The 25,543-nt window shown below is 35.5% G+C and overlaps 1 pseudogene; it reads right to left on the reverse strand.

Annotated features, from left to right (window-relative positions):
* Positions 1 to 12,311: 12,311 nt before the first annotated feature.
* LOC138144277 (proteasome subunit beta type-6 pseudogene) lies at positions 12,312 to 13,019 on the reverse strand (annotated as a pseudogene).
* Between the last annotated feature and the right edge of the window lie 12,524 nt (positions 13,020 to 25,543).

Here is a 25,543-nt window from a genome sequence, read left to right on the forward strand (position 1 = left end):
ATTTACACATACAAAAAATGCATTTTAGTGGGTTATTTCTAATACTTTGATGATAAAAAAATATTTTATTGATCTTTGTGTAACTCACATTCCTGAATTCCATGCTTTGGAAGTTTGCTTTACAGCAAAGTTCCAGTGAACGGAGCTCCATTTAAAAGTTTATATATGGACAATGGAAAAATGAAATTAAAAAGGAAGGCATAAACTGTCAGTGCAATATTTTGAGATAGGAAAATGGGGTTTCTTCATATCTTTATCCTTTCAAATTCTTCTCAGAGACCCTTTGGGGACCAAGAATAAAATAAAACAAAGTGTGGGTGAGAACAGGGTCAAAGAGCTTAGGAGACATTGGCCAATTTTGTCAAATATCCTATGTTTTCTTTGAGACACTCATTGGAAGTGAAAGTATATAAAAAATCAATTTTAAAAGAATTATTAGTCTGCAACATGATTACCATTAGCAGCATAATGATACTCTAGCCATTTTTTTCCTGGAGATGATTTTATTTGATAGTATACATCTTCCAAAATTCAAATGAGGAACAGGACTTGTTATTTGGCTATGACAATAGTAGTAAGTAAGAGTAATTGTAGTAGTAGGAGGAAAATAACAGAGAAAAGGAGGAGGTCAAGGAATAACAACGCACATTTATACAGAATTTTAAGGTTTACAAAACCCTTTACATATATTATCACATTTCTTCTATGCAACAACCCTGTAAAGTAAATGTTTTCATGTCCATTTTACAGAGGAGGAAATGAAGAGTCAGAGAAGTTAAATGACTTACACAACTAGTAAGACTTAAGGACAGAGTTTAGGTATGGATCTTCCTTATTTCAATTGCAATGCTATACTTATGCTTTTTCTACCCTTAGATATATGACTAGATTATCTTTTTCGGATATGCAAATAATCATGTGATCATAGATTTAGATTTTATGAGGCCCTAGAAATCATGGCTCTACAAACCATAATTTTACGAATGAGGAAACTGAGACCCCCCAAAATCAAGTTATTTGCTCATGGTCATATATACACTGAGTAACAGAGCCAGTATTCAAATTGAAGCTAAATGACTTCAAATTCAATGCTCATTCTCCTGTAACATGCTCAAAATTTTTCTGTTGGCAAACTATGTATGACTTTTCCTGCCCAATCTCTCATTTGTACTATTTCATTCTACCAGTGTGAGGTTTGAACGTATGAATATTGCCATTTCCCTTTTGGTAACCACTAGCTTTGCTTATTCAAAGACTGTATTTTTCCATGACTCTCAGTCATACAAAATCACTGGAAGACCGTTAGCATTAATCTGATAGAGAGTATCATTTCAAGAAAGGAAATAAACAATGAATGTGATAAGATCTAGGGATATGTGTGTGTGTAGGGGGGGACAAGTAATACAATCCTCAGCCTCAAAGGTCATAAATTGCAATAGGGGAAGACAATACATAAATGGGAGTCAAAGTTGGAAAGTGGAATAGCAGAGTTTGTAGGAGAATGTTTTTCATATTTTTAGAAGATCAGAAGAGGAATGGTAACCAGGATTTAGGCAGAATAATATAAAAATTCACCCACCAAAATGAAGGGGTCCAATGGTGGGAGTCTGATTTCTTTTGGTGAAAGGAGGAGAGAGAGTATGGGTAGCATTGTTTGGATATGGCTTTATAGAGACAACTGTTCAATTCTCTATACATTTTACTATCATGACAGGATTTGTATGCAGATAGCCAAGTTATTTTGTGCTTATATATATTCTTTCTTACATGCTTCATTTCTAGGCCCATTGACACAGGCACCATTTCTTCATGCAACATTCATCTTGCTACTCTCATATGTTGGATAGCCTTTTGCATATTCTTGGAATACTTTCCCTGATTACCCCCAACTTTTGAAATCATACGGCCCTCAAAGACTCAAATCAAATGCGTCTTCCTCCACCAGTCATGACCTGAATGCCCCTCTTCCTGGGTTTTACTAGTAAATGTTTAACAGATGCATCTCCTTAAAATGCCTTATAATACTCTTTAAGATTAATCTGTATTAATAAAATTTCTTCAATCACTTACATATATCCAGATAACTGACAAAAGAAAAATAATATAGCCCACATTTGTAGATTTTGACAATTTTGAAAGGGTAATTCTAACAATGAAAATTTGACAATTGGTAATAGCTAGTCAATTTTACTTGCCTCCAACACCCCACTTCACCGTCCCTAGTTGAAAGAACTCTCCATCCTCCCTCATTACTTTGCATTTACATTTTACATATGTATATCTATATCTTTACTTATACAAGCAATGCTCTTCAGGTGTATGAATACATTGAATTAGGTAATAATTTCAATTTTGTCTTTATATCCCTAGAACCTATAGTACTTTCTGGTACATAGTAAGTACTTAAGAAGAACTTGTAGATCTGAAGTGTGGAGACTGTTAGTCAATATTAGAATACAATATTTTTTTACACAGGGAATAATTGAATATGTTTGTAACCAATGCAAACAACATTTGTTGGGTGAGAAGGTACAAAGCACTGTGATGGACACATAGGTATATTCAACTATAAAGAAGACATATTTACTGATGCAAAGGACAATTCAATATAGTAGGGGAGACACAAAACAGAATTTGATTAGAGGAGAGAAAGCATTAACATGTTGCTCTTTGAATTTAGGAGAAAGATGACATCTAAATGGGGAGGTTTCATTGCAGAAATCATGAGAATTGGGAAGATGGGGAGAATTTTGACATATAAGAATTAAAAAAAGGAGGAATTCAAGCAGTAAAGAACTTCATGGACAATCTTAGAAAGAAGAATTGTATGAACTTGGCTGACATACAGAAACTGTGATGGGGATGAGATGGAAAAATATGTGTTCTAGAGTTCAATTATGAGTATCCTTAAATGCTCAACAATGGAGTTTTTAGTTTATTGAAAAGGATGAATTTAGTCATTGAAATTTATGAAGTGTACAAAACTCTCAGGTTAGTAAAATCTTTCTGTCAATGTATATAAGCAACTGTTCAGCAACATAAAATATTAGAGTTGATTGGGTAAATGAAAGTTTAAAAGGATCAGGATCATGCAGCCCGTATGTAACAGTGCTAACACTTAAACTTAGGTCAACCTGAGATTCAGGCCAATTCTCTAACCACTGTGTAAATTATTTCTTGTGAGTAGTGAATATATTTGTTTTCTTATCTTTGTATCCCCAATTCTTAGTATATACATATATACATACATGTGAATTTATGTGCACATGTACATACTCATACATATATGCATGTATACACACATAGAATGGGATATATGCATATATGTGAAAACAAAATCATAATTATTCTTCTTTCTAAAAAGTATCTGTCAAAATATAAAATATGGAAAAGAGAAGTGTAGTAAATTACAACCAGGACCAAAGACTGACATCTGGCAATTCCAGTCCCTGTGACTAGTCTCATATTAATTTATTGGCAAGTGCTACAACAAAGCAAGTCATCACCAGGAACTACCAACAAGTTCCTCTCAAGGTACTCCTTCTCTCATGGTCACACTTTCTTTTCTCTTCCAATTTTAAGGGAGCAAAACAGTTTTTTTCCACCATGAATATTCACCTGCAGTTGCACTGCACCTTCTCTCCCCTCTCTCTGTCTCTCTCTCTCTCTCTTTATCTCTGTCTCTCTCTGTCTCTGTCTCTCTCTGTCTGTCTCTCTGTCTGTCTCTCTCTCTCTCTATCTCTCTCTCTCTCTATCTTTCTCTCTGTCTTTCTGTCTCTCTTACTCTCTCTCCGCTGTTTTTTTGTCCTAAGTGAAATGATTCCTAGTTATTACTCTGTGGGATGATGCAGCTTTTACAATATCTACCTATTAAATACAAGATGAAGAAAGATGGGAACAGTTCAAACTTACCTAAGAATTCTTATCCCAAAAGCAACGATAGCATAGGTAAGATAGATATAAGTTGAATTTGTGTTGATGATGTGGGAAGTGAAAAAGTTAACTAGAGACAAAAGTATCAATAAAACTATGCCCTGACCATGAAAAAATTTGTGCTCAATAAACTAAGTGATGAGAAAATTAAATATAATGGATGGTAAAGAAAAACGTGTGAAAAACTGCAGAAAACAAATGGTTTACAGATTCTTAAAGCACCAGAAGGAATGGAAAATAAATGTTCTAAATCTAATTCTTTAAGTTTGTCCCCGCATATCCTGGGGTAACTGTATCACACTTTTAACATGTTCAGCCTACACCTCTGCACTGTGCTCCACTTAAGGTTAAAACCAGAGGTAATAGAAAGAATGTAAATTATATTTGATCTAGTTTCCTTGCAATAGAGTAAAGATAGATTTGGAGGAAACTCCAATCTACCTCTCTTTATATAAATTCAACCCATTGATATTATATCCAGACATTCCTGAGTGAAATGTTTGACATCTAAATAATTTTTTCTTCTTAATTTACTCACAGTTTCATCATTTATATGTGTATTTTGCTTATGAATTGAAATTCATAAAGTGTTATATTAAGTCCATCCATTTCTACTTCTCCTACAACTCTAGACTGTCCTTACTTTTCCCTGCCATCTGTCAGGTCCTCACTATCTCTTGCTTAGGTTTTTAAAAATCTTTGTGAACTCACGTACCCTATAACTTTTTTCTCTCCTTTCTTCAATTTTATATATTTATTTTGTCCTTTTCCGTAATTAGATATTCCTTGAAGTCAGGGACAAGTTATCCTTTGTGCTCATTATGTTCTCAAGAACAGTGCCTTGCACAGAGTAGGCAATAATTTTGCTATGTTCAGATATAAATGCCAATGCTGCTCTTTTTGATTACATAAGCCAAGAAGTCTTGTGAAAATATGAAGAGTAAAATTCCATGACTCCACAAAAACTTAAATGGAAAAAGTTATTAAAAATCTATTTTTATTGAACTGCCAACATTTCATTCAACAAACAACTCTTCTCTATTTTACCATCCACATTCAATCAGGTAATACTTGTAAAACTTTTACCTACATGGTGTTTTTTCAAAATTCTCAGTACAATTATTTCTATTCTCACTGCCCTTATCCTATTATAGCATCTCCTCACATATTATTGGGGATATTTTGCAAAAGCCTTCTAATTACTCAATCTGTTTACTTTCTCTTCTCTTAAACATTCTAGATCAGGGTCCAAACAAATATCACTCAAATACAATACTGAACATATTTTTTTTTGCATTTATTAGTTTACTTTTAGATTTTAACATTCACTTCCACAAGAATTTGATCTTCAAATTTTCTCCCCATCACTTCTCTCAACGCATGCCAAGACACTGTGCATTCTGATTACCCCTCTACCCTCCATTCTATCACTCTCCCTTCTCTCATCACCTTCCCTTCTATTTTCCTGTAGAGCAAGATAAATTTTTATACCTTATTGCTGTATTTCTTATTCCCCAGTTGCAAGTAAAAACAGCTTTTAACAACTATTTTTAAAACTTTGAGTTCCACATTTTTCCCTTCCCTCCTTCCCCCCACCATCATTGAGAAAGCAAGCAATTTTATGTACAATATACATGTTTAGTCCCATACAACAATTCTACCACAGTCATGTTGTAAAATACTAACTCTATTTCCCTCCATCCTATCCCTCCCCCAATTTATTGTTTCCTATCATTTGACCCTGACCCTCCACAAAAGTCTTTACTTCAGGTTACCACCTCCTCCCATTTGCCCTCCTTTCTATCATGCTCACCTCATTTACCCCATTCCAAACTATAGCATTCAATGGAGAGCATAAGAAAAATGAAACATTCCTTAAAATTACAAGTGGTATCTATCTAAAAACATCAGCAAGCATTTATTTTTTGTTTTGTTTTGTTTTAGCTTTTTGGAGGGCAATTGGAGTTAAGTAATTTGCCCAAGGTTACATGGCTAGTGTGTTTGTGTGGGTGTTAAGCATCTGAGGCTGGAACCGAACTTGGGTCCTCCTGACTCCAGGGAAAACTTTTTACTCACTGCACCAACTAGCCACACCATCAAGCATTATTTGTAATGGGGATAAGCTAGAAATCTTCCCTAGAAGGTTAGGGGTGAGAAACGATGCCCACTATCACAAATGTTATTCAATATTGTACTATAAATATTAGCTTTAGCAATAGGAGAAGAAAAAGAAATTGAAGGAATTAAAATAGGCAATGAGGTAACAAAAGTATTACTCTTTGCAGATGATATAATGGTATACTTAAAGTATCCCAGGGAATCAACTGAAAAACTATGTGAAACATTGAAAATTTTTGACATAGACACAGAATATTACATAAACCTAGATGAAGAATCAGCATAAATTTAATTAAACGTGTTCTAAGGACATTAAAAGTACACTAAAAGCATTGAGTTTTAACAATGTTTTTGTCTTTAGGAGAGATTATGGACACCTGAGTCTAAGATGTAAAGTTGTTTTGTTTTTTTTCCTCTTTGGCTACTGCCTACTTTTGTAATATCATTTCGCATCATACCCTTCCATAAACTCTCCATTCTATCTAAAATGTCGTGTTATCATTTTCATATATATATATATATATATATGTATATGTTTGATTTTGAAACTTTGAATTCCAAATTCTTTGCCTTCTTCTTTTGCCACCCACACTTAATCACCCACCCACCTTCCCTTACTCGGAAGATAAACAATTTAATACAGGTTGTACATGCATAGCTAAGCAAAACACTTCCATAGTGGATATATTGTGAAAGACTGACTGTATTTCCCTCCATCCTATCCCACCCCTACTTGTTCTATTCTGTACTTTGATCCTTTCCTTTTTCAAAAGTGTGTATTTCCAACTTCCATCATCCCCAGACTGCCTTCCCTTCCATTATCCTCCTTCTCATCCTGTCACCCCCTACTCTTCTGTAGGGTGAGATACCCTGTTTAGTGTGTATGCCCTTCCCTCCTTAAGCCAAATTCAATGAGAATAAGGCTGACTTATTTCCTTTTCCCTTCCTCTTCTTCCCTTCCATTGCAACAGTTTTCACTTGCCTCTTACGTATGAGATAATTTACCCCATTCTGTCTCTCCCCATCTTCTCTCATTATGTTCCTCTCTCACATCTTAATTTCACCTTTTAAGTATCATCTCTTCCTATTCAATTGCTCCTGTGCCATCTGTCTGTGCATGTATATGTACATATATATAAACACATATGTCTATATGGTTGCCCATATACCCACCTACATAGACATATATGTTGTGTGTGTATATACATACACACACATATTCCTATTGCTTTCAACTATTCTCAAACTGAGAAATGTTTCATAAGTTACAATTATCATTTTTCCATGTAGGAATGTAAACAGTTGAACCTTGATAAATTACTTATGATTTCTTTTTCCGTGTTTACCTTCTCATGTTCTCTTGCTTCTTGTAATTTAATGTTAAATTTTCTATTCAACTCTGGTCCTTTCATCAAGAATGCTTGAAAATTCTTTATTCTCCTGAATGACCATATTTCCCCCGATACATGATACTCAGTTTTGCTGGGTAGGTGATTCTTGGTTTCAGTCCCAGCTCCTTTGACATCTGGAATATCATATCCCAAGCCCTTCAATCCCTCAGTGTAGAAGCTGTCATTTCCTGTGTTATCTAATTTTGTTTCCACAATATTGACATTGTTTCTTCCTGGATGCTTGTAATATTTTTTCCTTGATTTGGGAATCTACCACTGTAGAACACTGCTACCTGAAAGGAGAGCTTTATCCCAATTGCTTGGGTTTTTGTACCTACTGCATTAGGTTCCCTCTTGGAAAGCTCAACATGCTCTGGCAAACTGGTCACACACCCCAAGACCTCTACCTTAGAAAGCAATCCAGATCCAAGCAGGTCAATGCAAGAGTGATTACTCCTCAGACTGGGTGCTTGGTCCCTCTACAATTTGCAGGCCAGACCCTCTGAAGCAGCAAGGCTGGGCAGCCTCAACTGCTTCTCATCCTGGAGGCAAAGGCCAGATCACACTCAGGAACTCCCTGTTCCTGCAAAATCTACACTGACCTCTCACTTTGTCTTTGGTATCTATGGATTGATAATTCTGGAAGTTGCCACAGCTTCTGGTGATATGAAGTCCTTTCGGCTGGTGGCTGGTCAGGGCTCCCAGGGGCTAAACCTCGTGCTTTCGCAGGGCTGGGCTCAGCTGTCAGAGTGCTGTACTCAACTGCAAGAGTGCTGCACTGGACCCTTCCTGCCGGCCTGCTGGGCTGTCTTCAGCAGGAGCTTAGCTTCTCTCTGTCATTTTGTAGGTTCTATGGCTACAAAGTTTGTCTAGGGTCATTTTTACATGAATTGGTGGAGGTGGAAGCCAGAGATGCAAGGAAGTCCTGTTTTACTCCACCATCTTGACTCCACCCACTTAGGTTTTTCTTTTATGTAACTTTCAAAAGTGGTTCAGTGTATTCAATTCCTTATTTCCATGTTAGAATCCACACATTTTTTGAAATTTTTCAGGTGCAACTCGTACATGAAGGCTTTGCTAATTTACTCTGTTCCATTATTAACATTTTTCCCTTCTGAAATTTTATGACTTTGTTTTACTTTCTGTATATTATTCAGCTTACAATTTTTACTTTTAAATAACAACTTTTATTAAACTTGCCTTTCTTCCACCCCACTGAGCACTTTGAAAGAAAAAAAAAGTATGTCCATATCTTCATATTCCAACAAAACAAATTCTCACATTTGGTTTGCCATGTATCCAAATATATATAATTTTTTCCTCTTACAATTTATATTCTAGATTTTTCTGTCAGGTTGTGAGGGTGATATTAATTCTTTTTTTATCATTATGCTAGTTGTTTCCACTAATTTTCTATAACGTTTGAATTATTTTATAAATTTTTCTTTTTCTGCTTATTTCACTCTGAGTTGTTTTCATAAAGGAATTCTCAGTTTTTTCATGGAATTTTCCATTCCATCATTTCTTAAGGCACAAATATATTTCATTGCATTAAGAGACCATAATTTGTTGATTTATTCCTTAATAGAAAAAAAGAAAGGAAGGAAAATTAGAAGAAAGGGAGGAAAGAATGGAGGAAAGAATAGAGAAAAGAAAGCAAACCTTTGATTAAATATGTTTTTATTCATTTTAAGTTATATTTGGCTATTTGTGAATCAATTTGGGTCTTTTTGGGCAATGATCTTAGAATGGTTTGCCATTTCCTTCTGCACAACTAAGCATTTATAGTCAAGCAAAATAATTTCCATACTAGCCATGTCGAAAAATAAATTTTTACTCAATATGTACTTGAAGTTCTTCATCTTTATTTTAAGAGGTAGCTAGCAGATAATATGGTTGACCAACATGTCCTCTCAAATAATTGTTGGTCATTGTTTTGGTTAGAGTTCTTAAGTCTTTGATAGTTGTTTATACAACTACATAGGAAGTTGTGGGGAAAAATTGTATTAAATTAAGTTTAACAACAATAGGCCCAGCTTTTCGTTTAAAGTGGAACTACAAATTCAGTTTGCCATCTAAGTATGAAGGACAATGTACATATATACCTGATTGTCATAAGACAATATTGTTAAGATTTTAATGAGAATTGCTTCATCAGCAATTAAAAAGTATGATAAATTACTCTTCTTCAGTAACTGAAGTACAAAGGTCTAGTAGGGCTTCTTAAAACATCTGTGAAGTTTCTCTCCTTTCTAATTAACCCTCATTAAAAGGTGGCATTTTTACAGAATGATCAGCAATGACTCACATATTTGTAAACATCTGTGAGACAGGTGCTCAATGTTCATTTTGTCAGGTGCATTTCATCAATTGCAAAGGCACTTAATCATTTTTTCTATGTTTCTTTTTGTGCCCTGAATGAAAGGAAAAACATTCCTAGACTTATTTTCACAGAGTGATTTAAGAATATTTTAAGAACTAGAATCCTTTTGTTGCTCATAGAGATATCCATTTCATGTTCAGTACTTGTGGTTACTCTTAGAAATAAGAGTACATTGACCCAAATACAACTGATTGATGATATTTGTGATCACTGTTTCTTCCCAGGTCTATGATATTTATTTCAATATCTTAGCAATATTGTGTACCATGTTTTCTATCTGAGATAAGGTGAGAGAGTTTGAATCAATATATTAACACTGTATTACAATAACTGGATTCAAACTTCACCTTTGTACATAACAAGTGTTTCTGACTGAACTTGGGTAATTCTGTAAAATTTACTCACCTTCTTTAGTCATAAGTCTCTACATTTCTAAGATAAAGTATATGGATTAAACTCCTGACATCCTTTCTTGTTCCAGTTCCGTGATATATGCATAATATTGAGAAATAACATAAATGTAAGAAATTGAAGGGGTCTCAGAGATCATCTACTCCAGCTATCTCATTAAAGAGATGAGGAAAATTAAGTCCACAGAAGTTTACATACTTTCCAATCTTGTTTGCCATAGTGTCGTCATCTGTAACATGAGCTGGAGAAGATAATGACAAATGTACTCCAATATCTTCACCAAGAAAATTACAAATGGGGTCATGAAGTGTTGGACATGTGTGAAATGACTGAATAAAAAATGATCAACATAATACAATTATAAAAGGGGCTTTTTTAAAGAAAGATTTCCTAAAGTTACACTTAAAATGTATTGTAAGATGAAGGTTGAAATACTTGTCAAGTAATTCATACACAACTGTGAAACCACATAAAATGCAAAAAAAATTGTTTCAAGGTAAAAATTAAATATAAATATTCCTTTTACTTTATGATCATCTCTATCTCAAGAAAGAGCAAGTTTAAGAACACTGACATGCATAGTGATAATAGTAAAACTTATGCCTTTTATGTGATCAATCTCAGATGCAGTGAATTATGCAAATCAATTTGACAACAAATCAAAGATTTATGAAGTGTCTATTTTGTGACATATTTACTAAGTATTCTTGTTACAAAATGGAAAGAAAATGATTGCCTTTCCTCTTGAGAAGCATAGAGATAATAGATAACATTAGAGAAATAACCAAATAAATACAAGACAAAGATGAAGGAGATAGGAGTAAGAAGAGAAATAAAAATAAATACTATAAGAAGATATGCATAGTGGGGAAATGGAATATGAAAACTCTAATTTGAAAGAAAAGGTGTTCTCCAATAGACCTTAAGAAATTAAGGATTTTTGTTCCAGTTATGCTAAAACACAGAGGACTGTTAAGGGTTAACAAAGAATAGGAAATAGGTAATAGTCCTTTCAAGTATTAATTAATGAAGGGATGAAGTAAGGGTGAAAAGATAGGTTGAAGACATAATATGACAGGCTTTAAATTATAGTCTAGAGAATTTGCATTAATAGCACCTACCTTCCAGAAATGATGTAAGATTCTAATGAGATACTTTCTTTAAGGCATAGTTTTTTTTTTTTAGCAAATAGTAGAACTAATGCCCCCCTACTCAAAGGTAATAGATTGTCATTGAAATTTTTGTTGTTGTTGTAGTTTAATTTTTTAAGGAAGATTAGAGTATGAAATAGCACACTTATGATTTAAGAAGATTAATTTCGATATTGTATGAAGAATTGATAAGAATGATAAAATACTAGAGACAGAAAGCCAATTAGGAAGGTACTACAATGAACTAGGCCACAAGTATTTTGTCCCTGAAGTAGTATGGTGGTATAAATGTGGAGAAGGGTGCAAATGTAACAATTTGTGAAGGCAGAACCAAGAGAACTTTGGAAATTATTACCTTTGGGGAGATAAAAAGGGAAGAGTCAAAAATCACTTAAAGATTTTAAGTCAGGCTAATATGAGGGCTTTGCTATCAATAAAAAATAAAAGAAGGAAACAATTTTTGTGGGGAGAGGTTCAATTTTGGCCCTGTTGAGATTGAAATCTGACAAAGCACCAGGTAGAGAAATCTGGAAATGAGTTGTAAAGAGTACTAGAGTAGGGCTAGATACATAGAATTTTAGATCATGCATAGTAAAGTTATATTTGAAGCTATGATAGTAGTTTAATCAACAAAATATAGTGTATAGAGAAAAAAAGGTTGAAAACAGAATATATTGGAGGATGAAAATATTAAGCTGACAGAAGAAATAAGACAAGCCAACAAGAGTCTAAGAAGAAATGGTGAAAATTATGATTGAAGTATTATAGATGAAAAAAATGGGTTGGGGATATGGTTGAGTAAGGCAGGGATGCAACTGAGCTCTCCCCTTGAACCATAGTTTATTGAACTTGGGTATATTTGAGGATGGCTTATCACTAGGGGAAGGGAGTGGCACACAGATAACAGGAAGGAGGTACTAGATCTCAAGCTGAAAGACAGGTGGTAAAAGGGAATCAGGGAAGCTGGTCCCTGCTGTTCCATTCCTCTCTCAGTAATTGATGCCAACCAGGTTGCACCACCATTTGAGCCATCTTGCTCCATGGCCAAAGGAAGAGCATTGTCAGTGAACTAAAGACACTAGTTTTCATTCATCCCCTCTCGATAGGAGGCATCAACATAGTTATAGATGTAAGAGCTACCTGAACCCCCAATGGAAAAAGGCTGCCAAACCATCATGTCTTCCATGGGTACTGAGTATACCTGCCCCACCTCATACAGATCCTAGCCAGAGATGATGATCCCAGCCATGATATCCTCTCAGTAATGATAACACATCTCTTTGAAGAAGCTGGCAGCTGTATGGACAAGGGTAGTCCATTCAGTTTCATTCTGTGGAAGCTGAGCTGAGACATGACTATATTGGCCATGACATAGGTGTCAGCTAATGAACTGGAGCAGCAGCAGAAGATTCAGTCATGGATAGGGGTCCACTTGACGGTAACTGGGTTGGCAATTTAGGACCCAGCGGTTGTCCTGGAGTTGGCTCAAAGGACCACGCCCCCATCAAACTGCACAGCCATGATAGCAAACCCAGTGGAGATTCCCCAATAACTCCATTCTGGTGCAAGGCCCATGGGCCCATAGGGTGGGGCTGGGCATGATACACGAGGTTCTACTAAAGCCAACCCCATTATTCCCCATTTCTGTCGGCTGAGGCCTGGCATTGTTGGAAAGCGGCTAACCAAAAAAAGATAGAGTGAAACAAATTTCCAGCCAAAAACAATTTGAAAGGTCAGGGTGAGAGAGGAGTTCAGTCCAATGTAGGTCACACCAGAAAAGATCATGCACCAGTAAACTAGGAGCAGGTCTTGACATGACTGAATCATGGGGGGCAATGGTGCATTCCACCCTTTAATCACACAGATGACAAAGACAACTAAGAAGGTCAGCAGGAAAGGTCTTTCACATCTGGGTTAAAGTGGAGCACAGTCCAGCACAGTCTGGAGGCCCAGTCACAGCAAACCAGAAGTAGGCCTTGGGAGTGACGGAATTAGTAGTAGCCGTGGCAGCTGCTACTTCTGGAGCTCTCAGTCCATAGATAGAAAGGAGTTGAACAACTAGTCAGAGTGAGATTACAGGTTTTTTTTTTTTCATTTGTTTTGTTTTGCTTTGACGTACTTTGCCCATACTCAGATCTTGGTCACAGTTCAGGGTGGCAGTTACAGTGCAAAGAAGAACACTAGTCAAGTAGAGATTGTGGCAACAGTTAGTGGGGTGCTTCTCACATTTCAGGCATCAAAGAACACTTGTGGTCACTCACAGACCAGAGCACATCCCAGAAGAGTAAAAATCTCTTCTGAGGTCATACCATCTTGGAATAACTGAAAACTTACAGGTCTCTAGAAGTATCTCTGAAAAGTAGCTGCATAAAATCCCTGAAGCTTTGGATAGTGCAACCTCCTCCCTGGCAGGAGACTCCTATTTCAACATAGAGTCTAAAGTTTGTAATGGTAATGTAATTTGAATCTGAAGATGTCTTTGTATTGGCAAAGGTAACAGCTACTTAGCATTTAGTAACTAATCAAGCCTCTGTTAAAGAAACAGAAGATATGAACCCCTGTTGCTGATGTAACAGGAAGGGGTTGGCTGAAACAGGAAGCACCTGATGCCATGTGTATGTGAGGAGGTGCCCCTGCTAGGTCAGAAAGATCTTCTTGGAGCAAGTTGCTGTGGATGTAGAAGCTACTGCCACCAGGGAGGCTGAAGAGGAAAGTCCCTCAGAGTAGAGATAATTATTTTTATTTGGAGAACCCGTATAAAGTGATTTTGATATTGGGAACCAGCTGAAACTTCTGCTGAGTCCAAGGGCCAGCCAGAGCTGCTGAGGATTTCTGAGGGCAAGTCAGAGCTGAGGGTCAGCCAGAGCTACGAAGCTGTTGAGGATTCCTGAGGGCCAGCCAGAGCTGCCAAAGACTGAGGAAGTATGACTGTGATACTGTTACTTTGCATGAACCTGTTTGTGACTTTGTTGAGCCTTGACTGGTCAGGAACAGGGACAGTGAGGGATTAAAGGTGGACTGGATGCTGTGAGCTTCAGCATGGAACAGCAAGTGTGTGGAGAGCTGGACAAGGACCTGGCACCTGCCTGCTTTTGAACCCAGGGGACATTTTGGTGAATCTTTGTAGGATCTGGGACCATGGAAGGGTATCCAGGGAATCAGAGAGACCACCCTGATTCAAGCTGAAAGAAGATATTGCTTGGATACTGTGTACTGACTGAGAAGATTATAATTTACTAGTGACCTAGGGGTGGAGGGCTTGTGTATTTTCTGATGACTGAATAGTGAATGATAATGGAATTAATACTGACTAATTTGTAACTTAGTGTGCCTCATGGGTGGAGAACTTTGACTATTGTACTTTGTGTCCCTTAAGGAGGCAAATATCTGTAAGGATGATTGAATAATTGAGATGAATGAATGATTGAGTTACTAAATGATTGTTCTTTGTTCACAACTTTGTGACCACTTTGGTGAAAACCATGTGGCCATTTTCTGTGATTAGTTATTGTGAAGTCTATATATTGATTATCTGTCATATGTTGTAAGATTGTGAATGTTGTACCTTGGTTTACTCTGAATGGTTTGCTCTGATTTTTTAAGGAATAAATAGTGTTCACTATACTGTATAATAAGGACCTTGATAAGCTGTTCATGCTAGCATTATTCTTGAAAGCTGCTAGTGCTTGGCTTTAAAAAAGTTAAATTGGCTAGGAAAAGGAACAAATCCCAGAAACAAAATTTGACTGTAGAAATTTACTATGATGACAAAGAAGATCAAAACACACTCAGAAAAAGAGAACAATGTCAAAACTCCTACATCCAAAACCTCCAAGAAAAATAGGAATTGGTCTTAAATGGTGGAAGATCTCAAAAATAATTTTCAAAATCAAGTAAGAGAAATAGAGGGAAAATAGTAAGATAAATGAGAGTGATATGAGAAAATCACGAGAAAACAATCAACAGTGTGGAATGGGGGACACACGAACAAAGAAAATAACGTCTTAAAATGCAGACCAGGCAAAACTGCAAAAGAATTCCAAAGCTAATTAGGAAAAGAATGCCTTAAAAAGCAGATTTAGCCAAATGGAAAAGGAGGTCCAAAAGGTTACTGAAAAAGAAATTCCTTAAAATTAGAATGAAGCAAGTGGAAGCTAATGACTTCATGAGAAAAAAAGAACCAATAAAATAAACCAAAAGAAAAAAATATATAAGACGATCATCATACAAGAAAAAGTGACCAGGAAAGTAGATCAGGAGAGATAATTTTAAAATGATTGGATGGGTGGAGTCAAGATGGTGGCTTAGAAACAGGACTTCAATGGGCTCTGGCTTCCACCTCCCCCAATTCATGTAAAAGGGGACTCTGAACAAACTCTGGAGCTAAATAACCCACAAAATGACACAGAGAATCTAGCCTCCCACTCAGGAAAGCATGGCCGACTGGCAGAAATCAGACAGCACAGCATTCTGGGAGACAAGCCCAGGCCCATGCCCGAGGTTTTAGTCACAGGGAGGGCCTGAATAAACAGCAGCTGGAGGTACTTTAGATCACCAACAGCTGTGGCCTTTTCCAGAATTATCAACACATAAATGCTAAGGACAAAATTAGAGGTGACTACAGTGTGGAATTTGGGATTTAGCAGTTGGGAGTGCCTTGGGCTCTTTCCCCCGGGGGAGAAGCCTCTGAGGAGCCAAGGCCCTGCAAGCACCCCCACATGGTAACTTCAGCTCCAGGCCTGCAGAGTGCAGGAGGAGCAAGCAAATAGTCTGAGGGATATTCACTCTTGCTTTAACCTGCTTGCATCTGGATTGCAGTCTAGAGTGGATGTACTGGGGTGTGTGACAAGCTTGCCAGATCATGTGGAGGCCTCAGAGAGGGCAACTAACCAATACCTTCAGCAGCTGACAAAACGCCAGCTTTTGATAGAAGACTCTCCTGTCTGGTGACAGGGTCCCACTGTGTCAAAAAACAATAAAAACAAAAAGAAAAACAAAAAACACAGGTGTCCAATGATTGAGTGGAGACATGATTAGGCAAAGGAAGCAAAATAAACAGAGTGACCCAAATTTACACATCTATTTTGGCAACAAAAAGGATCAAAGCATGGAACAGGAGGAAGACAGTGATGTCAGAACACCTGCAGCAAAAGGTTAAAAGAAAAGTATGAGCTGATTATAGGCCATGGGGCACGTTAAGAAGCAAATAAGAAAAGTGGAGTAAAAATTGGTAATAGAAAGGAGATCAATGCAAGAAAATTATGAAATTAAAATAAATAGCCTGACTAATGAAAATAATACCTTAAAAATTAGACAATCTCAAATGGCAAGAGAGGTTCAAAAAGGCAATGAGGAGAGGAATGCCTTAAAAAGGCAAATTTGCCAGAGGGGGGAAAAAAAAGAATTTCAAAAGCTCACTGAGGAGAATTATTCCTTCAGAATTAGATTGGAGCAAATGGAAGATAGTGATTTTATGAGAAATCAAGATGCTGTTAAACAGATCTAAATAAATGAAAGAACAGAAGAAAATGTGAAATAACTCTTCGGAAAAACCCCTGTCTTGGAAAATAGATCCAGGAGAGATAATTTTAAAATTATTGCACTTACTGAAAACCATGATCAAAGAAAGAACCTAGAAATCATCCTCTAGGAAGTTCTCAAAGAAATCTGCCCTGATGTTTTAGAACCAGAGGGCAAAATGGAGGTTGAAAGAATCCACCAATCACTTCCTAAAAAAGATCCCAAAAAGAAAACTCCTAGGGATATTATAGCCAGGTCCTGAAATTTACAGATCAAAGAGAGAATATTACAAGCAGCCAGGAATAAACAATTTTTATATTGTGGAAAGACAATCAGGATAATACAGGATCTGGCAGCTTCTATCCTGAGGGATCGAAGGCCTTGGGATATGATATTCCAGAGGTCAAAGGAGCTGGGATTAAAACCAAGAGTCACCTACACAGCAAAACTGAGTATCATATTTCATGAGAAAATATGGTTATTCAGTGGAATAGAGTATTTTCAAGTATTTTTGATGAAAAAAACCAGAGTTGAATAGAAAATTTGACAATGTGATATAAGAAGCAAGAGAAACTTGAGAAGGTAAACAGGGAAAAGAAATCATAAGGAACTTATAAAAATTGAACTGTTTACATTCCTACATGGAAAAATGATCATTGTAAGTGATTAAACTTTTCTCAGTATGAAAATAGTTGAAGGGAATATGTGTATATGTGTGTGTATATAAATATAAATATATATATATATATACACACACACACACACATAGAAATAAGTTTATGTAGTAGGGTATATGGGTGTATGAATACATATGTGAATGTGTGTATATGTGTTTACATGTATACATAAATAGAGGACACATGACCAATTTAATAGGAAGACATGATACTTAAAAGATGAAATTAAGGGGTGAGAGAGGAATATAATGAGAGGAGATGGAGAGAGACAGAATGGGGTAAACTCTCATATAGAAGAGGCAAGGGAAAATGGTTACAATGGAGGGGAAGTAGAGGAAGGCAAAATGGCAAAACTTTATTCTCTTTGAATTTGGCTCAGGCAGGCAATGACATACACACCAAATAGCATATCTGACCCTACAGGAGAGTTGGGTGGAAGGGGGTGAGAGGGGAGATGATGGAATGGAGGGAAGGCTGGGGGGGGGGAGAGAATTTGGAATCAACGACTTTTGAAAGGGACAGGATCAAAGGAGAGAATAGAACAAATGGGAGGTGAGATAGGAGAGAGGGAAATATAGTCAGTCTCATACAATATATCTACTATGTTAATGTTTTGCATAGCTACACATGTACAACCTGTACTAAATTGCTTATCTTCCCAGTGAGTGACAAGGAGGAAGGAATTGAATTTGCAATTCAAAGTTTTAAAACCAAATGTTTAAAAATATATGAATACCATTATTAATACAATTTACATATAATTGGAAAATAAGATATAGAGGCATTGGGCCATATAGATCCACCATGCCATACTGAAAAAGTTGAAGGGTGTATGGAAGAAGATATGGGAGAGAGCAGATGAGAGGAGAGTATGTCCTGTGGGACTGCTATTTTGGGACGGTGAGTAGGGGAAAAACACCGAAATTTTTTCTAACTAAAAATCTGGCGGAAATCAATGATGTAAATCAGATGTTAATAAAGCATTTGAAAAAATAAAATAAAATAAATGATTGGATTACCTGAAAGGCATGATCCAAAAAGAAATTAATAATGAGCCTTACATTGTCTTTCAAGAAATTCTCCAGGAAAAATTACCTGAAGCTTTAGAATCAGAAGATAATATAGAAATTAAAAAATATATCAACTGATCACTTACCTCCTGAAAGGATCCCAAAATGAAAAACGTCAGGAATATTACAGCCAAATTCCAGAGTTCCCAGTCAAGGAGAAAATATTTTAAGGAGCCAGAAAGAAACGACTCATATATAGTGGAGGCAAAATCAGGATAACACAAGATTTACCATCTTCTACAAAAAAGAATCACAGGACTTAGAATATGATATCCTAAAGGGCAAAGGAGCTAAAGTTACCAGCAACTACCAAGAAAAACACCAAAATCCTTCAGTAAAAAATCAACATTAAATGAGATAGAGAACTTCCAAGCATTCTTCATGAAACTACCAGAGGTAAATAGAAAACTTGCCTTTCTAATACAAGACTGAAGCATAAAAAGGTAAACAGGAAAGGGAAATAATACGGGATTTAAGGTTAAACTATTTACATTTCTACATGGGATGATTATATCTGTAACTCATAAGACCTTTATCATTATTAGGTTATTTAGGAGGATATATAGACCGGGGGCACATATGTAAATTCAATATGAAGGGATGACTATCTGAAAATGGAATTAAAGAGTGAGAGGGGTGTATATATATATACATATATATATATACATATGGAGAAAGAGAAAGGGAGAGGTAGAATGGCGTAAACTATCTCACATAAGAGGCAAGAAAAAAGCTTTTAGAGTGGAAGAGAAGAGGTGGGAGGTGAGGTGGAAGTCAGTGACCTTACTCTCATCAAGATTGGCTGAAAGAGTGAATAACATACACAATTAGGCATAGAATCTATCTTCCCCTACAAGAAAGTAGGAGGAAAAAGAACTAATAAAATTGAGAGTGATAAATGGGAGAGAAGTTTGAGGAGGAGGTAGTCAGAAGCCAAACACTTTTGAGGAGGGACAGGGTCAAAGGAGATAAAGGACTGATTAAATGGGGGTGCATTAAATAGAATGGAGAGAAATCAAGTCAGTTATAGTTATTATGGAAAAAAAATGAAGCAAGTTTCTCTGATAAAAGCCCTATTTCTTAAACATCTGGACACCTGAGTCAAATTTATAAGCATCATGCCCCAATTGATAATCAAAAAATTCAATCAATTTTCAGATGAAGCAACAAAGCTATCTATACGTATAAGAAAAATATATTCTAACTCATTATTGATTGGAGAAATTCAAAATAAGACAATACTGAGGTACTACTGCCTACATATTAGAATGGCAATAGGACAGAACAGGTAAATGACAAATATTGGAAGGGAGATAGAGAAAATTAGGCACTTCTTCACCCATTCTATAGAGCAGTTTAAAACTATGACCAAAGGGCATATAAAAGCAGGCATACACTTTGACTTAGTAATACAGGCTTATATTTCAAAAGAGAAAGAAAAAAGTAAAGGAACTACATTTACAAAGTTATTTATAGCAACTTTCCTGGGTGTAAAGAATTAGAAATTGAGGTGATGTTCATCAGTTCGGGAATGATTTAGCAAATTTTATGTGATTGTGATGGAATAGTATCATACCAAAAGAAATTATCAGCAAGATGCTCTCAGAAAAACCTAGAAAGACTTGCATGGAATGATACAAAGTGAAATGTACTGTGTACAAAGTGATGGCAATATTGTAAGTTGTTCAGCTATGAATAACTTGGCTGTTCTCAGCAATAAAAGGATCCAAGACAATTCTGAAGAAGTTGTGGTGAAAAATTCTATCCATTCCCAGAGAAGGAATTATTGGTATCCGAATATAGATTGAAGCATACTTTATTTTTCTTTGACTATTTTTCTTTTTTTTCCTGTTTTCTTTCACAGCATGAGTATTACATATATGTTCTGCTTGACTCTGCATTGTATAACCGATATTGAATTGTATAACTTCTATTACATTACCTTCTCATTGAGGTGGTGTGGGAAGGGAAGAAGGAAGAGAACTTGGAACTCAAAGTTTTAAAAAGATATTAAAAAGTGTTTTATATGTAACTAGAGAAAAATAAATTACTAAATAAATAACAAAAAATAAAAGGAGGGGAATATCAGAAAAAAGGTGATTAAAATTGTCAAATACTGCAGAATGTTCAAGTAAGATGAGAACTGAGAAAAGGCCATCCATAAAGAAATAAAAAAAAATGTCATTGGTCCTTTTGGATAGAATAGTTTTAGTGTAGAGAAATTCCAAAGACCATGAAACCTGAGTTTTGAGTATATAATTTAAAGAAGATGAGGAAGGTGATCTGCAAAACTCTAATCCAAGGAAAAAGAAGAGGAAGAAATCTGGTAAGTAGTTTAAATTTAATATAACTATGCAACTGAAGTATCTTTTTGTGATGAAAGTAAGATCCAGAAATTCCAAAGAATACCGATTGTATTCATCTAAAATATTTGTATTTTTTGACAAAGTTTAAAATCAAAATACTAAAAAAAATTAAAAATAAATCAGTAGTACATGCTCATAATCACATACCTGAAGCAAATTAAGAAACATCATCAAACTTCTAGTTCATTTTGAAATTTCTGGAAGAATCGTTCATCTACTTCAAGGTCAAAGAAGTTGACCTTGAATCTATATAAAAAAGAGAAAAAAAAAGAATATAAGTTAAAAACTAGCTTCCAAGTCATTATTTATGAGGACATTCATGTAGCAAGCCACATCAATACATGACTAAGATATTGATTCTTCTATAGCACTTGAACGAAGGTAAACTATTGGTACAGAACTGAATTATTGGTATTTAGGGTTAAAAAGAAAAAAAATTCTACAGCTTGAAGAAAGTAAGAGAGGTTATTTTTAAAAGTACTTCTTCATGCTTTTAAGAAAGAATATGTGTAAAGTAGATGAAAGTACATGTGTGTGAAAATGTGGATGTAATGTAGATGTATTTATATCTGTACACACACATTTTCTATTATTTTTTTATTTTCAAAGATTTACTGGACACACAAAATGTTAGGAATAATATAATCCACAGAAGATACAGAACTATAAATCTTCTTACATTATTATTTTAAGGGTTTCCCAGTGTCTTTAGATTTTGCAAAATTGTCTTTCCCATATATCCTTTGTACTTATTCTTCTCTTATTGTAAAGAATAACAATTCTGGGGGAGAAAGATTCAGCAACTTCATGTGGTTGAATATTGGTATTCCACACTTATAATTCTAAATGACATGTAGGGGAAAATAATAAAATGTAACATTTTTCAGAATATTTACTCCTGAATTAAGTTTTCATTAGCATTCATTGAAATCAGCTATTGTGGTAAGAAAAGCCTGACAGGACAGTCTTCTTTTAGTTTAGGTCAGAGATATTAATGAAATGATACCAATGGAACATTTAGCAGGTTTAAAAAATGACTCACAAGTGTAGCCAAAGAAGGATATTTAGTAAACAAACTGAGTCAATTCAGTTGAGCACAACTTCCTGCTGTTGGTAAAGCTGTTGGATAAGTATGTCATCTGAGCAATGTATTTTTTAAATGCTTTTCTTTCCAATGATTTATATTAATGACCATCCCTGAGCCAATCCAGACTCACAAACAATTTTTTCATAATTTTCATGGACTAGGGGATATTGCTAGACATCTCTTACCACAGCTCTTTTTCAGTATTATTTTCCATTACATATTGGGGGAATAGGATGCCTCCTTATTTATCTGCTGGACTAAAACATCTCTCCATGGAGATGAACTTTTAACCTCCTTTTCTGGGACAAATGCTCTGGCATTTGTAATATACATTGGGAGGAAACAGAAACTCTATGACTCAGGATTGGATCAAAAGGTATAGACCAGTTTCTGTAATGGGGAATTGTCTCTTGTGTAGTAACTTATCCAATTAGGAAGTTTTAAGAGCTATAGAAAGTTCCTGACTCTATTTATTTTGAATGTATCACTTTGGAACTATGCCAATTATTCCTTAGAATTTTAGCTTATAGGTGATGTAAAGGTTTTTGTTTCCCCAAAGCAATGATATAAAGGGTAAAAAAAATGTCACCCATGTGCCTGTTATTAATAGGGGTCATATATCGGCAAGTTATTCTAATGGAATCTTGAAATAATTTTGGCATATATGCACATTTCTTTATTAAGAATGTAAAAATATCTAACTGCAGTCCAGACAGCATCAAATGTCACAGTGCCTTTATGTCTCTGCAAAAAGAAGTACATGTAGAAAGGAACTAGTCTACCATAATCACAAATAGACATTGTGAAGAATTCTCTTATGAAGAAGATAAGAAAACCATCTCAACAAACTGTTTCTTTCTATATGAAACTAATAACAAATGACATTACAATGAATATTTGTTAACCTATGAGTTACACAATTTGAGACCCTGTGGAGGATACTATGCTCATTTCAAAGATAGGGTAAAACACAGGCAATTACTCCATAAATCTTATAATGTATGGACTAGGATAAAATATCCATGAAGAAAATGATGATACAAAAATATCGATAAAGTGTATGAATAGAAAAAGTGGTATAGATTTTCTAATGGGAAAAGTACCTATGGGTTGATTTAGTTTATTGTTCTTTGTTTATATATAAGATAGTGCATCTTTGTTATGTTAACATTTGGTTGCCCAAAGGGAAAGGAAAAAATAACATTTGCAGGTAAAACAGCAGTAAAATTAATCTGGAAAGAAACATAGCACATCCTATAAATGTTCTTGAAGACAGACAACCCTTTCTGAGAATGCCAGAGAAAGAGCAATAGCTATGAGACAAAATCCCAGATTAAAGGTGAAGATTACTATAAGGAGTATTGTTCACTCATTAATTTACACAAAACCATTCTAGGGTCTTAAAGCACATAGCTTGTGACATGTAAGTCACAGACCTATTTGAAGACAATGAGATAATTTATGTATTATCATTTTTCCCATAACTGAGAGAATTGTGGAATAGTATTTCCCCCAATAAGATAGTTTTATCACTGCTCAGAAGGTAGCCCTGGTCTGAGACATTAAAAGCCAGAGATGTCCAGAAAAGGACAGAATATAAATGATGAAAAGTTGTGCTCAGAAGAAATCAAAAGAAAGCAGGAGCAGAAGATATAAAGAGTTACCAATGAAATTACTTAATGAAGACAAAATACAGAAGCTGACAGGAGCTGAGCAAAGTTGACATGCAGGCTTTATAGCAGTCATATTTAGGTCAAAGAGTGGGGGAGTTTTTAGATTGAAAAGTAATACTGTAGGATGATGAAAACTGATAGAAGGAAAGCAACAATATTCACTATTTGAGGATCCGTTTGTGCTTATTATCCTTTAGTGTCACCTGCATTCTCAGAAATGGGAAAACATTTTGCATGTGCCTAAATTGTTCTTTAATGACTTCTACAATTAGGTGGAGAAAAGTAATGAAGGGCTTTGCAGATGCTTTTTCTTGGATTTTTGCTGATATTCTTTTGCTAAACGTGGGTAACACTTTCTCAGAGCAGTCCTCAAGGCTGCTGTGTGCTAAAAGACATTCCCATTGCTTCAGAAGCTTAAAAATAAAAGACAAGTGTGTTTACTTAATAGAGATGATATAAAGACCAGAAAGACCACATAAGGAACACATAGCAATGAAGCATTGTTCCCAGTGTATGATGTGAGATACAAATTTTTCTTTAAAGAAATCAAAGACTGAAAGGGTGGAATCAGGATGGGGGAGAAGCAAACAAGTCTTCCACACAGCTCCAGCTGCCACCTCCCCCAGCTTGCCAGAATGTGTGGCGGATTCAGACAAAGCACCCAACTAATACCTTCAGAAGCTAAGAAAACCCAAACATTTGGGACGAAACTCCCTTGTCTGGTGGCAGAGTCCTACTGTGGCAAAAAGCCAAAAATCAAGTAATTGAGTGGCAACATGTGCACGCAAAGATGCAAGAAAATTGTGAAGAGAGTCGACAACCTGACTGAAGAAAATAACACCTAAAAAAATAGACTAACTCAAATGGGAAAAAAGCCAATGAGGAGAAGATTGCTTTAAAAAGCTGAAATTTGCCAGATGGAAAAAAGAATCTCAAAAGTTCACTGAACAGAATCATTCCTTCAGAGTTAGATTGGAGCAAATGGAAGCTACTGACTTTATGAGAAATCAAGATACTATTAAACAGATCAAAACAAATGAAAAAAAGAGGGGAATGTGAAATATCTAATTGGAAAAAGGACTGATCTGTAAAACAGATTCAGGAGAGAAAATATAAAAATTATTGGCGTACCTGATAGCCATGATCTAAAAAATGAACCTAGAAATCATCCCTCAAGAAATTGTAAAGGAAAATTGGCCTGGTGTTTTAGAACCAGAGGGCAAAATAAATATTGAAAGAATCCACCAATCACCTTCTAAAAGAGGATCCCAACAAGAAAACTCCTAAGAAAATTATAGTCAGGTTCCCAAAAGCCCAGATCAAGGAGAATATATAACAAGCAGCCAGGGAGAAACAATTTGAATATTGTGAAAACACAATCAGGGTTACATAGGATCTATGAGCTTCTATACGGAGGGATCTAAGAGCTTGCAATATAATATTCTGGAGGTCAAAGGAGCTGGGATTTAAAAAAAAATATGGCCTAACCAACAAAACTGAATATCATTTTTTCAGGAAAAATTATGGTCATTCAGTGGAAGAAAGAACTTTCAAGCATTCTTGATGAAAAAAAAAAGAGTTGAGTAGAAAATTTGACATACAGATACAAGAAGCAAGAGAAGCATGAGAAGCTAAGCAGGGAAAAGAAATCATAAGAAACTTACAAAAGTTGAACTATTTACATCCCTACATGTAAAAACAATAATTGTAACCAATGAAACATTTCTCAGTATGAGAATAGTTGAAGGGAATAAAAATGTGTA

This window comes from Petaurus breviceps, unplaced genomic scaffold, assembly GCF_028583685.1.
Source record: "Petaurus breviceps papuanus isolate PSGF00001 unplaced genomic scaffold, PetGlider_PUasm1.0 90696, whole genome shotgun sequence".
In the NCBI taxonomy this organism is placed as follows: domain Eukaryota; kingdom Metazoa; phylum Chordata; class Mammalia; order Diprotodontia; family Petauridae; genus Petaurus; species Petaurus breviceps.